This window comes from Octopus bimaculoides, chromosome 18, assembly GCF_046866305.1.
Source record: "Octopus bimaculoides isolate indiv1 chromosome 18, ASM4686630v1, whole genome shotgun sequence".
NCBI classification, from domain to species: domain Eukaryota; kingdom Metazoa; phylum Mollusca; class Cephalopoda; order Octopoda; family Octopodidae; genus Octopus; species Octopus bimaculoides.
This window is the reverse complement of record NC_142945.1, coordinates 52,340,337-52,357,754: the sequence shown is the minus strand read 5'-3', so window position 1 is coordinate 52,357,754 and position 17,418 is coordinate 52,340,337. Positions and strand designations below refer to the sequence as shown.

General features: G+C 32.9%; 1 protein-coding gene across 2 annotated transcripts in view; it reads right to left on the bottom strand.

The window, feature by feature from the left end:
* Positions 1–17,418, bottom strand: part of LOC106878091 (diacylglycerol kinase zeta-like) — a 351,530-nt gene that overhangs the window by 297,096 nt on the left and 37,016 nt on the right. The gene's annotated exons all lie outside the window — the stretch shown is intronic.

Genomic DNA, 17,418 nt, shown 5'->3' with positions numbered 1-17,418 from the left:
TCTACTTCAATTTCAAAGGGTTAACATCACAATAATATTTATTTTCTAAGCAACTACAAGTTGATTTCTTTTTTTCAGCTAATAAAATATAATTATTATCATCATTTTTTTTTTTTTTTATTTAAATGTAGAAATCAATCCTTGAGTTAAAAGAAAAAAAATCAGGAAATTAAAAAAAATGCAAAATGAAATGAAAAAATACAGAAAGAATAATGCAAAATCAAAAGATGAAACTAAAGATTTACAAAAACAATCATGTATGTAAGTGTGTATACATATATGTGTATAGATAAATATATAAACCAACATACATATACAAACATATAAACACACACACACACACACACACACACACACACACATATATATATATATATATATATATATATATATATATATATATATATATACACCTATGTACATATACAAACATATATACACTTATATACATATATACATACACATAGATATATATATATATATATATGTATATATGTATGCATATATGTATATATATAATATATATATATCCATGTAATATATATGAGCACATATTTGCATACAAATACACACATGCACATACATGTGTGTGTATGTAAGTATATATGTATGTAAACATATATAAGTACACACACATATATATATATACATAAATGTGTGTGTGTGTGTGTGCATGTTTCCATGTGTATAGGCCAGCAAATCAAAGTAACACATACAAATTAGTATTCCAAAGTGAAACTAGTTGTGTATAGCCCCAGCCAATCAAATTAGAATACTTAAAATTTCAAACCATCTAACCAACATACGGAATACAAAGCCAGTAGCACAATCCAATATCTAATGAAAATATGATGTACAGAACCACTTATTAAATATTCTAAATACTATAGAATATTGAGTGAACATGGTAAACCAACAAGCATGTTTGTGTCTGCAAGACTATTTGATCTGTTAAAATTAATGACAAAATTTTTCTCAAATTACAAACACCATTATGTGTGTTTGTGTGTGTGTATACACATCTACCTTTCAGTCTTTTTATCTATTTCTCTGTAAATATGTGCATAGATATATAGATATGCTTGCATCATCTAACATTCATGCTTCATGCTGTCATTGGTTGGATGGTTTGACAAGATCCAATGGGCCCAAGGACTGCAGTGCGCTCTAATACCTGCTTTGGCATCCTTTCTATGGCTGGATGATCTTCCTAATGCCAAGCACTTTACAGCATGTATTGAGTTTTTTTTTTTTTATGCCACCAGCCCTAGTCAGGCTGTCATGTAGTTTGCAAGGCTATGAACCATGAGGGAGCAACTTTATGTCAGGAGGTGAGGGGCATATTTCCTGTGTCCTTATGTTTACAAGGGGAAGACAAGCACTTCCACTTAGTTAAGCCTGCATCCAGAGACATGTTTCTGAGTCTTTGCTCGTCATTAGTCTGGAGTAGCAATGGCCGGCTAGTGGGAGATGCCTGTCAGGCTCTCGTAGACATATAATAATTCTAGTGAAACATAGTCACTGATTTCAAAAATAGAAACAATACATATCTAAATTTCTAATGACAGGAAGCAGTGCTGCTTCCTAGGGCTAAATAGCAGTAGTATTATTATTCCCTTCATGGGACTGTCACATTAAATTGACAGCATACAACTACTTCATCGCATCACTACTGCATAAATCTCTCTGAGAGATTTAGAAACGTATTATTTCTATTTTTGAAATCGGTGAATGTGTTTCACTAGAATTATTACATGTTTATGAGAGCTTGAAAGGCATCTCCAAGGAGCAGGCCATTGCTACTCCAGACTGATGACGAGCAAAGATTCAGAAACATGTCTCTGGATGCAGGCTTAGCTAAGTGGAGGTGCTTGTCTCTCCTTTGTAAACATAAGGACACAGAAAATGTGTCAAGGCCGACAGGAAGCGGTGTTGCTTCCTAGGGCTAAATAGCAGTAGTATTATTCCCTTCATGGGACTGTCACATTAAGTTGACAGCATACAACTACTTTATATATATATTATTTGTGAAGTCCCAATCAACTTAAACTTTGGGAGAAATTTTACTCTTCTCTCTGGAACCTAATCAAGATGTTTAAAGATACAATTTCATTAAATTTGTGAATTTTTAAGTAAAGCAATGTTTCTTCTTTTAATATCTCTGATCTAAAGTGGAACCTAACGAACAAGACTATAGAGTCTTGGATTGCCTGTGATACTGTAAAGTTAAGAGAATAATTATCAAATTAGATGGCATCAGATACTTTTATATAAATGTCTAAAATATCTGGGATGAGATATCTTTAATTAAATTAGTACTGTTTAATTTATTCATCTTCTAAATTTATTTACATCTTCAGAAATGAATACTTAAAAATATACAAAAAACTTTTAATGTTACATCTGTACTCTATTTCAACTGGTTTGATTTCAGATCAGATGCTTACATAGAAACAGACTGAATTCTAACAGGGAACACATGTAGGAATAAGACACTTGCTAATGATCAGACATCACCCAAACTGAAACAAGTTATAAATGTAAAATATTCCCAAAATGTTCAAATTTGAACATGAAATGAATAGGGTGAAAAGTTATAATCTTACTTTACGAGACGCTTTTAAAATATACCAAAAATACTATGAATGAAATATTACATTCAGTATTTCCTAGATTAAGTTTCTGATTTTATGTTTGTCTCAAAGATTTATATTTCTTAGTTGTTATTTATTATTGCGCATATATGAAACCTTGTGAAATGTTCCAAGTGCATATTAACAAGGTCTAACTTCCTCTTCTTAGCTTGTTCTAGCTCATGATTAGAGTATTCGTGAGTGTGGTTACTTAGCATTGTGTTGTGTTTAAAAATCACCATCACATAAAAAAATTTATTGATCAACATTGTATAAATATTTGCAGTTACCAACCACCCTTTACGTCTGAGTTCAAATCTCAGCAAGGTCAGGAGTCAACAAAACAAAGTACTGTTTAAGTACTTGGATTGGTTTAACCAACTATACTCTTCTACCAAAGTATTGCTTCTATCTGTCTATCATTAACAAGCAAGAGTAAACACCTAGCTGCTCACATATAAATCAAATGGTCAAATTACTAATTTCATTAGTAGTGTTTACATAAATCATATTGATTCATCATCATCATCATCATCGTCATTATCGTTTAACGTCCGCCTTCCATGCTGGCATGGGTTGGACGGTTTGACTGAGGTCTGGCAAGCAAGAAGGCTGCACCAGGCTCCAATCTGATCTGGCAAAGTTTCTATAGTTGGATGCTCTTCCTAACGCCAACCACTCCAAGAGTGTAGTGGGTGCTTTTACATGCCACCGGTATGAGGGCCAGTCAGGCAGTAAGGGTGAAAGGCAAAGTTGAAATTTGAACTCAGAACATAATGGCAGATGAAATACCACTAAGCATTTCACCCAGCGTGTTAATGACTTCCAGCTCACCACCTTAATAATAATAATAATAATAATAATAATAATAATAATAATAATAATAATAATAATTAGCATATTGTATAAAGTGCTCAGATGTACAAAAACTCATTGAAAGAGGGTAATTGAAGGGAAAGGAAGTGGTAATAAGTCAAATAAAGAAAGAGTACAATGATAGCCAGAAGTACATGTAGAGTACACAGAATAAAACACTAAATGACAGGAAAATATGCAGTGAAAGGGTGCATATGCGTGTCAAAAGTGGCACTGGAAAATTTCAGGAAGCACGGAATTTTTGAAGGATTTCCTGACAGCTAACAACCAGCAACCAGATTATTTCATGCTTTGACAATTCTGAATGTGTAAAAATGTTTCCAAGGAAACAAACAGCAAGGAACTCATGCAGAAATGAAAAAAAAAAAAATCTTAATAAAAAAATAATAAAAATGACAAAACTAGAACATAGTTGTTGTCAATACATGTCTAAAAGAAAAGTTATTACCTAATACTAGCAGAAATACAATTTTCTGGAGATTTTTCTATTAATCATTATAACAGATATATATCAGCAACTATACTGTACAATATAACCTTTATTTAAAATGTTAGGGTGTGATTTATGAGATTTGGCAGCTATTTTCAGCAGGATGAGCGACCATGTGTCAGCTGCCTGTTGAACAAAATTATTCTTCTACTTTATCCTCTTCCGTTTTCTATATTTCATATCTTCAGAGTAGATGGTTAAGGGAGCAGGCAAGGAAGTTCATTATTTCAGTAGAGATAATGTAAATTTTGTCTTCCTAAGGGAGGAATGATAAGAGAGGCTTTTGCAACTACCTAAATATACAAATTCCCATCTTAAAATCATTAATATATACAAAAATATACATACATAAAGTAACTAAGAGCTTATTTGTTCAATTATTTACACCAAATATTTACATAGTATTATTTATAGTGTTGTCCACTTGAAATTCCACCATATATATACATGCAATAGGCTTCCTTCAGTCTGTTTATTAAATCTACTCATAAGGCTTTAGTAGGCCTGTGACTATTGTAGAAAGCACTAGCCCAATGGTCTACACTGTGGGACTGAACCCAGAACCATGTCGTTAGGAAGCAGATGTTTATCACATTGCCATGCCCAAACCTACACACACACACACACGTATGTGTTCTATGTGCTTCTTGTGATGGTGTTGGTATTGTTTAGCCTTTCATCTGCTTTGACTAAGCAGACCAAAGATTGACAGCATTTTAACAGACAACAAAAGCAAATTTGGTTGTTTAGTTGTTATTTCTAGCAAACCAAGCACCTGCATAGAAGCTTTCTCACTGACTCATGTGTGTATGTGTTTGGTGGAATCAAAACTGACAGAGTGAATAAATCTCACTCAGGTAAACCAAATCAAAATAAAAATTCAGATAAAAATAAAATGAACAAAGAGACCAGAAATATATATATATATATATATATATATATATATATATAAGCCAAATTAGAAAGAAGCTGTAAAGCCAATCCTTGTGACCTGTGTTAGCATGAAAATAAACAGATGCAAAAACTGATGATAGTGATATTAAATGAGATATACTTGTTAAGAAAATAACAACTACCTACATCAAACAATAATGATGCATGAGGATGAACAAGAACAGGTATTTTGCAGGTAGATAAATGACCCTTCCACCATTATCAGCACACAAAAAAAAAAAAAAAATAAAGTGCAGGTGTGGCTGTGAGGTAAGAAGTTTGCTTCTTAGCCATGTGGTTCTGGGTTTAGTTCCACTGAGTGGTGCATCTCCTGCTGTAGCCCTGAGCTAACCAAAGCCTCGTGAGTGGGTTTGACTGATGGGAACTGCAAGAAGCCCATTGTGTGTGCATGTATCTTTGTGACCACCACCACTTGACAACTAGAGTTAATTTGTTTATGTTCTTGTAACTTAGTGGTTCAGCAAAAAGGTACTGACAGTTCCAGGTTTTAAAAAAAAAATATTAGGGTTAATTTGTTTAACTAAACTCTTCAAGGCAGTGCCCCAGCATGGTCGCAGTACAATGACTGGAACTCTCATTCCAATGACTGAAACACGTAAATGATAAAAGACTTAATATATATGCCATGTTTTTGCAGTTTGTGGAAAAACAGAAAATTGTAAATTATAAAAAGCAAACAATTTAGCAAATAAAGTTATAACAGTGTTGTTGCTCTTCTGTTGATTTATGTTGCAATTAAAAGAACACTTATATAAAAAAAAATAAAATAATTGAACCACCAAAAAAAAGAAAGAAACCTTATAAAGTAATTATCATTACATATGTAGTGATATTTCATGAGAAAACCTGAAGGATATACTACATCCAAGAGAACAACAAATCTAATGCTTTAACAATGATTTTTTTTTTCTTTTCAGATTGCTGTCTTGAATGCATAAAAGATTAATTATCCATTGCCCCCTTTTTCTTTTCCATTTTGGCATTAACATTTTGTAACAGAAATTTCTTTATAAAGCTCAATTATTTAAGTATTTTACACGTGTTGTTTTTTCTTTCTGAACCAAGGTGGTTTTGTCCATTACTGTGCTATTACAATGACATACTCATTGACTCTTAGGATCAAATGCGTAAAATAATACAAGGAATGGCTGATTCTTAATTGAAATTAATGCACATAAACTAACAAAGAGCCTGTTTAATTAGTCATTGTTTCTTAAGCATACACATACACGCTGACAGTGAGCCAGCTGAAACAGTGAATATACTGTCAACCTTTTCCTAGTAAATGTTAATATCTACCTTACTAAAAGACTGAATAATCCTCTAGTCTAATGTTAAATTGTTTTTATATGACTGGACATGAAGTATATATATATATATATATATATATATATATATCACTCTCTGAGTGGTTGGCGTTAGGAAGGGCATCCAGCTGTAGAAACTCTGCCAAATTAGATTGGAGCCTGGTGTTGCCATCCGGTTTCACCAGTCCTCAGTCAAATCGTCCAACCCATGCTAGCATGGAAAGCGGACGTTAAACGATGATGATGATGATATAAGTATATATCAACAGCTGCTGTGTAATTTAACTGGCTAATTAATTAACTATGACATAGTAAATGTTTTGAGTTTCTAACTCCACTTTTATCATCTGAGATGTTTTGTACTAAATGAGGGCTTCAAAAGATAGTCTCAACGAAATTTCAACAACGTTAAGCTTGAATACATAAATGATTGAATTTAATTTTATTATATTAGGAATCTATTCACACAAAATACAAATTCTAGTAAATAACAAGAAATTTACATGTGATCCATTATTTGCATGAAGTTGATGAGACAGCTGCCGTGATCCAGCATAAATGCTTGACTTGCTAGAAGTAGTACTTTTTCACTCTTTTATTAGTTTCAGTTCAAGAACCATGGCATGCTGGGGCTCCATCTTCATTAATCTTCCTTTAATAGTATTTGGTGAATGAGGGCGTTTGATATCGTTGCCTTCATTTGTGTTTTCTGCCTTGAATTTGGCTCATCCAGTATTCTTGGCAACATGGGATCCAGTTTTGTCTTGGAGACATCTATATCCATCCCATGTAGGTCTTTCAAATGTTTCAGGAAGATATTGATGAGCTGTGTTGATCTAGAATTCCAGCTATTGCTGTATCTGGTCCTGTATTTTGATGGTAAGTGTGGGATCTTTGGCACTATGTAATGCTTCAAGTCACACCGTAATACAATAAAACTAGCAGTACGCATGTAGTTGTAGATATTTTAAAAAATGTATGTAGTTTCAGATATTTAAAAAAATGTAGTTCCAGATATTTAAAAAAATGTAGTTCTAGATATTTAAAAAAATGAGAGGGCCATAGTCAGAACACTTTTCATCATGGATTAGATCTGCCTTATCAAGTCAGACCTGGAGCTAAACAAGTTTAAATTAAAATCAATGACATACACTTCTAAGACATTGAATATTTAAAAGAAACTTCATTCATAGAGAAAGCAGTTGTCATGATGATGATGAAGAAGAAGAAGGCTACAATAACAATAAAATCTTAGACAATTATTGACAATGATAAAGCATTTTATGATGCAGAACAAGTTTATCTTTTTGAATGATAATAATGGTTAAATTCATAAAGTAGAATATCATCATCATTTATATATATATATATATATATATATATATATATATATATACATCTGTGTGTATATGTGTGTGTGGTTTATATATATATTCTTTGTTTTATTTTAGATTATGAATTTTAGAATGATTTGGAACAAACAAGTAGCTGAGATGCAAATCACCAGACCACATTGATAACAACAAACAGACTGTGAGCTTACATAAAAGAAGCATATTAATTTTGTCACTACACCAAATTGACTGTATTTAAATAAGAAACAAATGAAAATTAGTGTAACAAAAGCATATCAATGATTTCCTGAGAATTACTATCATAACAGTGAAAAGGAAGTTAAGAGAAGTAACAGCTTAGTTATGAGAATGATGCTGTATATTACTCAGACAACAAATATGGAACAGAATATATCTCTGTTATAAAATTTCCATCAATAATGAGATTCTTATGAATTAATGAATCATTTAAAGAGTGAGAGAATTTTAATTCTCTGGGAAGATTAAATGTCCTGGCGTCTATTGATAAAGCTTTCTATTTTTAAGGAACATAGTCATTGCATATTTCTCATTAATACTAAGCTATAATTAAAATTAAGAAACCTTAGAAAATACCTGAAAGAAACCAAAGGTAAATTTAATTATCAATTTTTTTAGCCCTCAAATTTACATTTTAAGTGGAAGCATAACATTGTCATCAGATAAATACCACTACCACCACTAGCAGCAACAACAACACTACTATTACTACCATCAACATCATTTAATGTCTATTCTGCCATGCTCTCATGGAGCAGACAGAATTCAGTGGAGCAGATTTTTTACAGTCGGGTGCATTTCTTATCACCAAACTCTATTTGTTTCCAAGATATTTTCCTGGTGGCAAGTTTTCATAGCAAATAGAAAATAAACAGCATCACTTGTCTGAGTGATTGTTTGTTTGCAATTCCTCTATCTATCTATCTATCTATCTATCTAGGTCACCCCACAGGATGCCCCAAGGGGTTTCGGTTGCACATACTATAGGAGTCACAGAGCGCTGCTCCATGTGGTTCCGCAGTTTCCATCTAACTAAGAATATTAGGGTCTCATCCATTGTCTTGTATTCAAGATCCTCTGCATGACATCCTGTTAGTTCAAAGCCACGAATCTGGTCTGTTAGGTCCTGTTGATAACTAAATCCACACCCAGATACTTTGATTTATTGTCATTGAGGTTTACTCCTCTAATGGTTAAGGTTTTGCCTGTCTCCTACCCTTCGACCTGTCTGGCCTGGTAAGACCTGCCTGAAGATTTATCTCCCTCTAGCATAGCTCTCCAGGTCAATGGAGCACACAGGCACTCCACCACGGCAAGGTGCTTGTTGCATTGGCTATTGACTACACAGTAGTTCTTCCGCCCTTTGATGGATCTTATTTTTCGTCTTGCAGGGTATCCAACAATCACCCACTTCAACAAGCAAACTTGATGGTGTTACCAGTTCAATAGCCAACGACCCAACCAATTAGTGTGTGATGTTAAGACAAGGAAACAGAAATACATCCACACACAAAAGCTTCCTTTTCTCTTTTTACCATTATACCATATGTCACAGTACTTTGGTGATAGTTCTTGTAGAAGGCTAATAAAGCACCTAATTTATAGAGTTCATTTTTAAGCATTTGATTACTTCATTTAATTCTAAGATATTAAAAAGCCAGCTGAACTTTAGAAGTGATGAAAGAATAAGCAATAATTTCATCAGATGCAGAGTGAGGAATTTTCTGATTTCTCAAGAGATTTTACTCCTTTTACAGTGGAACGAGTTGTTAAACCAATTGGCTTATGAACTGTGCAAAGAGCATTTAAGCAACAAGATATTTATTAATTATGTTTCTTTGAGTTACTATTTAGGCTTAAGAAACAGAATGTTTCTAACATTTTCAAAGTCGTTAGTGTGTGTGTGTGTGTGAGTGAATGTATGTGTATTAATCCAAATATACAGAATTACAGATCCATTTCAGCCAATCGTAACTGGGTTATATTATATATGCATGCATATATGTGTATATCTTTTGTTAATGTATATCACCTAAAGATATAAACATTAGCAAGAATATCCATAAACATATTCATTTAAAAAAAAAAGAAGAAAAAGAAAAAAAAGAAAAAAAGACTGTGCAGTATTTGTTTTGCCCAACTTGTCCTGGTAGTCCCTTATCATTCTTACATGAATAAAAGCATTTAAACAATGATTGATGCATTGGAATCTTGTAACCAATGAAGTGGTTTGCAAAAATGTGATATCAATAAAAATAAAAAATAAAACTTAGATTAAGTAGGTACAGGTGTGACTGCATGGTAAGAAGTTTGCTTCCCAACCATATGGTTCTGGGTTCAGTTTGAACGTGTGACATCTTGACATCTACTATAGACCTGGCTAGACCAAAGCCTTATGGGTAGATATGGTGGAGAGAAACTGTGTGTGTGTGTGTGTGTGTGTTTGTCTAGCACTATTGCTTCACAATCAGTGTTTGTTTGTGTACATCCCTGTAATTTAGCAGTCTTGCATAAAAGACTCTTCAGTACCAGGCTTAAAAGAAATAAGCCCTTTGGTAGATCTATTTGACTAAAACCCCAACATGGCCACAGTCTAATGACGGAAACAAGTTAAAAGTAAAAAGTAAAATATAACAATTAAATTGGAAACTTTTGTCACATTTTGAACGAGGAAGTGAAAGATTACTCTAAATACAGACTGATACACACATACAGACTTTATTATTGCAGAATATTATTTTATTTATTTAACGAATTTATGACTAGTAGTCATAAATTTGATACCTAATTAATCGCACTCTTATGGAACGAGCATTTAGATTTTAAAATAACTTTAATCATGAGATACATTAAACAGCATGCACATTAAAGAGGCTGGATAGTCAATAAATAATTGCAGATTTTAAAAGTTTGTCATTGTTAACAAATCTCATACATTCTCAATAAAGATTTCTTCCATGTTTAGTAAAAATTAACAAAAATAAATTTTTTTTTTAAATATTAATTAATGGTACTAATAACATTTTTCTCAAGTGAATTTCAATATAAGTGAAACACCATCTCAGTAGAATGATGAGTGTGACTGAGGAACTGCCAAGGACACAATATGTAATCAATAATCAGCATCGTTTAGATAGAAATGATGTTTCAAAATAGTCATTAACGAAAAGATTTTTATTTCAAGAATTTCTTTAATGTCTTTCTTTATTTATTTTACCATTTCTTCTTTTTGCTTCTTGTAGTTGATTTTAAATGAACAAGAAAAATCAATGAAAAAGATTGAATAAAACTGTAGAACGTTTTTGAAATTTACACCTTAAAGAAATCAATGATATATATTCCTTAGACAAACAGAAGAATCCCTACATTGCTGGTGTTGTATAGCCACAGGATAGCTCTGATTGAGTAGATTTGTGAAAGCACAGTTCACCCAAGCTCATGTTAGTTAATGTATCCTCATTCCCAAGATGGTCAATGTGAGTTGAGGGATACTGGGCTGCTAATTTTAGTATATTCAGTTGTAAAAGCTCTCTCAATGGCTAGAGGTGGCTTCTCCGGGTAAAAAGAAGTAGCAGCTAAATATCCTTTGAATCACACCATCCAACACATTTAATAAAAAGAAAGACACATTGGACAATATGACAAAAGACAGGATGGTCATGGCACTACATATTATGTCTCCAGCATAACCTGATGCACCAATTTACATTGGTGTATACACACACACACACACACACACAGAGGCTTCTACACAGTTTCTGCTTATCAAGTTTCACTTGTTATGCAGATAAAGCTGAGGCTGCCATGCAGTAGATTTGAAACCAGAACCATATGGCTGGAAACTGGGCTTCTAAACCACACAGCTATGACTGCACCTATGGCTAAATATTATGTTAGATACATTAAGAAATGAAAAGAGTTTCCAAAACAAAACAGAAAAAAAAACCTATTTCTTTAAACAAACTTGCATGACAATATTATATTTACAGTAATAATATTATCCTTTTAAGCACATTCTATTAGCAGGGATTTTTTTATCAGCTATTTTCCAGGAAATATACCAGCATATTATACTTGATGTATCTATCTTACTGATAGTGTAGATAGCCTACCTCTGTTGATACAGCCAGAGAAAGCAAATTGTGCTATATATATATATATATATATATATATATATATCATAATTGTCATTGTTTAACGCTTTCCATGCTGGTATGGGTTGGACAGTCTGACTGAGGGTTGGTGAGCCAGAAGGCTGCACCAGGCTCCAATCTGATTTGGCAAAGTTTCTATAGCTGGATGCCCTTCCTAATGCCAACCACTCCGAGAGTGTAGAGGCTGCTTTAACGTGCCACCTGCACAAGGGCTAGTCAGGTGGTACCGGCACTGACTATGTTCAAATGGTGCTTTTTACATGCCACCTGCACAGGAGCCAGTCAAGCGATGCTGGCAATGACCATGCTCAATATCCATACTTATATGTGTATATGTGTGTGTGTATATGTGTGTGTGTATATGTGTGTGTGTATATGTGTGTGTGTATATGTGTGTGTGTATAGTGGAGTGAGAGAGAGACCAACCACATAAAGACTCCTTCGTGTGTTTGTAATATTTGAATGTTCCTGTCTTCTATCACCTCCTCCCTTCTTAACTTGCTGCCAAAAAATCACATTCCCAACTGGTCTCTAATCATTCTTTCTTATTGTCTTTCCTATTCCAACCACTTTTTCTCATTCTTTCATTTGCTATGATGAATGATTAACATCTGAAATGTCAGTACTCCTTCCCTTCTTTTTAAAACTAATTACGTTTGTTAAAATAATTACATTTGTTAAAACTAGTCTCTCCCATGTTGTCTTGTTTACGTGCTCATTGTCATATATATATATATATAATGTATAGTGTACACTCGCATATATAGTGCTATATCTTATAGCAATGGAATTCATAATAAATCTATTTATATTTTTATATTAAGAATTAATTGAATGTTCTTGATTGGTTTTGGCAGAAGAATGAAAATAGCAAAATCATAGACAAAAAGGGGGCAGGGGAGGGCGTTCTGAAAGGTATTATTTTGTTCAGGAGAAAAATGTGAAGTCTTATAATCAGGAGAGGCAAAGTCTACATGAATAAGGATTAAAAAAAAATTACTCCTGAAAAAAATTCCACATTATTTTCAAAGAATCATATTGAAAGAAACAGCGAAGCAGCAGATATGACCTAAATGATTCCAAGAACAATAAAATGTACTTTAGAATTCTTGGATTCTTCATAAAGACTTTAAATGGTGTATTTCAAAAACAGCCGAAAACGAGACAATATATGAGCTGCTGTGTACTTGCACAATTTGTTAGAAATAACAGCCAAATAGTCCTAACATCCTGTTGTTTTATATAAGCAACGATGAACTGGGTAATAAGGTTCTAGATACAGATATTCATTCTGAATAAAATAAAAGGAATGGTCATGACTGAAAAATCTTTCATCGTAGGTTTGCTGGCATCAGAGCCGATATGAGGTTAAACAAAAACAGCAACATTTGAAGGCTTCATTAATAAATGGAAATATTACAAGACAAAGGTAATAAGAAAAAATTGCAATATATTACAGTTAAATAACTGTAAACCTATTTTTGGGTCACCCTGTATGTGTGTGCCTTTGTGTCTGTCCCCCACCCCACCCACTTGACAACTGGTGTTGGTGTGTTAATGTCCCTGTAACTGAAACTGATAGAATAAGTACTAGACTTGAAAGTAAAAATGAGTACTGGGGTCAATTTGTTTACCAAAAATTCTTCAAGGCATTGCCCCAGCATTGCTATAAGCTAGTGACTGAAACACAATAAATATATGTCAGACTTTTTTACAGATTCCATCTCTCATATCCACTCACGAAACTTTGTTCAGTTCAAGACTATAGTAAAAGACATTTGCCAAAGGTGTCGCATAGTGAGACTGAACCCGGAACCATGTGGTTAGGAAGCAAACTTCTTACCACACAGCCATGCCTGTTCCTGATATAAAATATAGCATTAAGAAAAGATAAACAAAATCAAATGGAATAGACTGAAATCTATTTCCAGATCATGTTTTCTGTAATTTGAAATGATATAAATCTTCAAGCTTGATGGTTATTTTCAGACCAAAATAAGAGATATATAAATTAAGCATCAAAGGATTAACCATGGACAAACCAGCCCCCTTGTTTTTTTTTGTTTTTTTTACTTATTATTCTTTGTTATTTGTTATTCATTATCTTTAGTTATCAAAGAGTGTTTGGTAGAGTTAAGTAGAAAGTTTTATACGTGGCAGATTTATATGAGAGGAAATTTGAAATCTGCAGTTAATAGTAAATAAAAATAACAAACAATCTCTGTTATATATATATATATATATATATGTATATATATATATTAAGGAAAAATTAAAATGTATTTCTTTATACATTATTTTTTTGTTGTTGTTGTCAACATCATAAACATCATTTACATTACATTTCCTGCTGGTGTGAGGTAAGTTAAATGATAAAATCTAGTACAAAACATAACAACAACAACAGTAATAATAATAACAACAAAAACAACAACAACAACAACAATAATAATAATAATAATAGTAATAATAATAATAATAAAAATAATAATAATAATAATTCTTTCTAATTTTGACAGAATGTCAGTATTTTCAGAGTAGGGGGCAAAAGGTATACTCATCCACTATTGGTAAATTTATTTTACCAACCCTGAAAGGATGAAAAGTGAAATGAACTCTGCAGGATTTGAGCTCAGAATGCAAAGAGCTAAAAGAAAAGCTGCGAAGAATTTCGTCTGGTGATTTAATGACTCTGCTAGCTCACCATCATAATAATTCTAATTTTGGCAGCAATTTCAAGTGGTGCGGAAGTCATTACATCGTACCCCAGTGCTCAACTGGTACTACTTTATTGACCCCAACTGAATGAAAGGCAAATAAACAAGACAGCTTCTACACAGTTTACGACCCACTGGAAATATCAGCCAAATCTCTCTTAAGTCACACTGTACAATCTCAGAGGTAAAAAATGGGAGAATACATTGGCTGATACTACCTTTGATACACTATGTCTGAATAAAAATGACAACAAAAGAATTACAATGGATGGTCATGGCTGAAAAGCTTTTGATCAAATATCTGTTGAACCAGTACTCAAATGTGAGTATATAACCTATCAGCTTATACTGCACTTTCCTTAATTGTTGTAGGTGCTTCTGTAGTTGGGACCAGACGTGGATCTTTTGGAAGGTGCTGAGCTGGCAGAAACATTAGCATGCCAGGCGAAATGCTTAGCGGTATATCGTCTGTCTTTACGTTCTGAGTTCAAATTCTGCCAAGGTCAACCTTGCCTTTCATCCTTTTGGGGTCGATAAATAAAGTGGCAGTTGTGTACTGGGGTCGATCTAATCAACAGGGCCCTTCCCCAAAAATGTCGGCCCTTGTGCCTAGAGTAGAAAAGGCATGGACACTCCCTTGGCCTTCTCACTCTTGACCAAGTGGAACATCGCAGATATGATAGTCAGAAGGATAGAAAGGGCTGCACCAGCATTCAGCTGCTATTTATTTCCAGCTGAGCAGACTAGAGCAATGGGAAATGAAATGTCTTGCTTAAGGACCCCACACACTTTTCAGTCCATGAACTGAACCAAGAACCATGTGAACATGAATGTATTACCATAACCACTAGGTCACGCTTAATCAGGATGATAGATAACCTGAGGCTAACCGACCAGTAATTGGTCTATTGGAAATCTGTAATCAACAATGCTGTTCTTCACAAAATGAATGAAACCAAAGAAAAAGAAAATAAAACAAAATAGAAGAAAAAAAAAAAAAATATCACTTCTAAGGCATTGTTGTTTCCCTGAAGTTATACTAAAATAAACTGTAGGTAATGAAACAGATACAGATTGGATGGGTAATAGTTGGCTTCGTAGAGGAGAGACAGAAAAGAATGAATACTGAAAGAATACTCAGCCTTTTATTTAAAATTTGCAATAATAATAATAATAATAATGATAATAATAATAATAATAATAATAATGATAATAATAATAATAATAATAATAATGATAATAATAATAATAATAATAATAATAATAATAATAATAATAATAGTAGTAGTCACCACTGACTTATGGAAACTAATGAAAATCTCAGACACAAATATTCTTCATAGAATTACTTAGTGCTACTGAAGTAATTTAATATCACTAAATTTGAAGTAAGCCTCAGGCTAATCTTGATTTAGAAGATTTGTGATCAAAAGACATTTTGGCTGTGACCATCCTTTTTTTCATTTTTTGCTTACACACACAAACAGCACTGAAGATCATATTATCCAATGAGTCTAATTCTGTTTTCTTTTTAAGACAGTTTTACTGTGATCTGAGAAGGGTTTGGCTGCTATTTCTAACAGGACAAAAAAAACTGCATATTTGAATGTAGGAAGTCAAATTAATAGAACACTAAGCAGGTCCTCACAAAATTTCACAAAAACACAGGAAATAGGGAATTAACAATCAAAATTAAATTTGCAAGAAATCACAGCCAAATCGCCTTCAAATTAAATCCTAGCATCTTGGAAAAAGGAAGGACACATTAGATAATGTAATCATGGATATACAAAAAGATGGGATGTAACCATATCAGAACAATCTTACCAAATCTGTAATCAAGCTTTATTTAAAAATACTAAAAATAAAAAAAAAGAGAGATAAAAAGAAAGAGACCTGAAATAGACCTAGACACCCCTAAAAATAATATAGGATGGCCCTGGTTGCAGTATCTTTGATCATAGATTTACTTGATCAAAGCTAAACAACAACAATAACAACAACAAAATATACTATTGCCAATGCAACAGAGAAAAAGAGACAGCAATATCAAAATGTTGTTACGTTTCAAAGAAATAGCTAGACAATTATATATGAATAGGATTCCAGACCAATCCATAATATTTAGCCAACAAACAAAGAACTCATTAATTTATTAGAAATATTACATAGATGAATGATCAATGGCATCATTACTCTTATCTTTCGCGACTGACGTCATTAATCAGTCCACAGCATCAATGGCACTGGGCATGCAAGATGGAACATACCAAATGAAATGACAGCGAATTGGCTTATAAAGTACACTTGCTGTTATGTATATATTTCTTCTTTATAAATAAGGAAAATTGCCCTTTCTCACATCATTTGGTGAAGCAAGTTTGTGAATGATTTATCAATATCAATTACTGTCAGAGAAGAGAGAAGTTGGTGGCAAACATATTTTAGATTAAATTTAAATAATAAGGGTGAAAAATTGAATATTAATATGATTAATATCAATTTAAAACCAGTGGCCTAGCAAATTGAAAAATCTGAAGATTCAGAAAAAAATTATATTACAAACATATAAGAGGGATGACCACTAAGTGAACATCCATTATGCTAGAAGAAGAACACCTATGGTCTGACTACTAAGAAAAGATTGTTCTCAAGAAAATTCAGCAAATGCCAGAATGTAAGCAAGCAAGACAAATGAAAAGGTATATTTTGTATATATTTTGTATAAAAAAATCACCAACAATCCACATAGTCCAACCCATACCAGTGTGGAAAGCAGATGTTAAATGATGATGATAATGATGATACATCCACAGACAAATATGTATATATATATATTTACATACACGCACACACATATATAGATATACACATATAGCTATTTCATTTGTGTTTGTCTATATTTAAGTCATAC